This window comes from Henckelia pumila, chromosome 3 (genome assembly GCF_033568475.1).
Source record: "Henckelia pumila isolate YLH828 chromosome 3, ASM3356847v2, whole genome shotgun sequence".
NCBI lineage: Eukaryota > Viridiplantae > Streptophyta > Magnoliopsida > Lamiales > Gesneriaceae > Henckelia > Henckelia pumila.
Genome location: NC_133122.1, coordinates 62177158 through 62178798, shown reverse-complemented (window position 1 = coordinate 62178798; position 1641 = coordinate 62177158). Strand labels below are relative to the sequence as shown.

At 28.3% G+C, this 1641-nt stretch overlaps 1 long non-coding RNA gene across 1 annotated transcript; it reads left to right on the top strand.

Moving 5' to 3' along the window:
- The first annotated feature begins 314 nt into the window (after positions 1-314).
- Positions 315-1009, top strand: LOC140886185 (uncharacterized). The gene is made up of 3 exons (XR_012151462.1): positions 315-446; positions 557-791; positions 917-1009. It is a non-coding gene; the product is annotated as an uncharacterized lncRNA (long non-coding RNA).
- The last annotated feature ends 632 nt before the right edge of the window (positions 1010-1641 follow it).

The window sequence follows — 1641 nt, the reverse complement described above, 5'->3', positions numbered from 1 at the left end:
AACAAAAATATGTACATGATCTGTCTCACAAAAAATTGACACGTGAGACCGTCTTATACCGGTTTGTGTGTAGCTTTAGTTCTAAAAATATTATTTTTTATTATAAATATAAGTCGGATCAACCCGTTTTATAGATAGTTGAGACCATCTAATTAGAGATCTATTTATAACATGGGTCAAACTAATATAATACACAAAATGCAATTTAATATTCAATTAATATGTAATCTCACCTAATTAATTATGTTTGATTTCGATTTTGTGGGACCAATATATTTATATTTGTGTGTGTATATACATGTACTCACGATTGTGTTTAATCGACAAAGTGTAAGAATCGGGAGAAAACTAGCACAAAATTAAATATATATCGAAACCAAATGGCGACTCTAAATGTTATCTTCTCCTGCTCCTTTTTGTTGCTTCTGTGTGTCAATGCAAGCATGGTACAAGATAAGATAGATATACGCTTGCGTTATAATATAAAAAGTTAATTTAATGTTTTAGATCTGATTTGTTTGTTTGTTTGTTTTTTGATGCGATTAATTACGGCTAGGATATGGATTGGTGTGTGGCAAGAGAAGATGCCGATAAACATATATTGAAAGATTATGTTCACTCAACTTGCCAAAACAGAGAGATAAATTGCAGTGCAATACTACCCGGCGGAGATTGCTTCGATCCGGACAACGTAAGAAGCCATGCCTCCTATATTCTTAACCTCCAATACAAGGGAGCTAAATATCCAACGTGCTATAGTTATGTTGGATTCTTAACCTCCATTGATCCATGTAAGTTGATTACTTATTCAGGCCCATCGTTAAATACAGATTACTCTATGCTACCCCTCGAATTAATATATACTTTTTTTTTTAAAAGAAATTTATATTTAACATTTTGTTTCTTTATGTTGCAGCTTATGGTAAGTGCAGGTACCCATGAATGGATTCGAAGATGGGGGCACCAGTGCTGTAGTTTTAATAAAGTGAAGAAGATAAAAATTGTAATTCGTTTTAATACAGCGGATCGAGAGTATAATTAATTTTGATGTTGGTGCATGAAAGTTGTATCAATTGAAATTAAATTTTAAGTACTCTTGTTTATTGCATGAGAAATATTGTAAGGAAATAAGTATTCCTTTCAAGAAAAATCATATTGATAAATAATTACCGGTGATGATGATCTTTATCGATAGCAGTAATAAGAAGAGTATTGTTATTAATTACATTAATCCAATTTTTGTTACCCACTGCACAATGATCTATTCATTATTTTTGTACTGAAAGTTGATTATATATATTATCCTTTAATAACTTTAGTAAATTACACAGTATAATAATAATAATAATAATAATAATAATAATAATAATAATAATCTATATATATAGTAATTGAGTTTTTGCCATTTTTGACAAAATTCTGCCAAAACATTATTGCTAAAAACGGAATTATGCGATAAAAACCGGTTTAAAAGATTGTTTCAAAAAAAAATATTTTTTCAAATTATTTAATCAATTACCTAATATTTGACTTATTTAGAGATATTTCGATTAAGAAGGAATATATTACAAAAAAATCTGATAATATTTGCATCTTTTTACATACATATACATATATATATATATGTGTATATATATATAG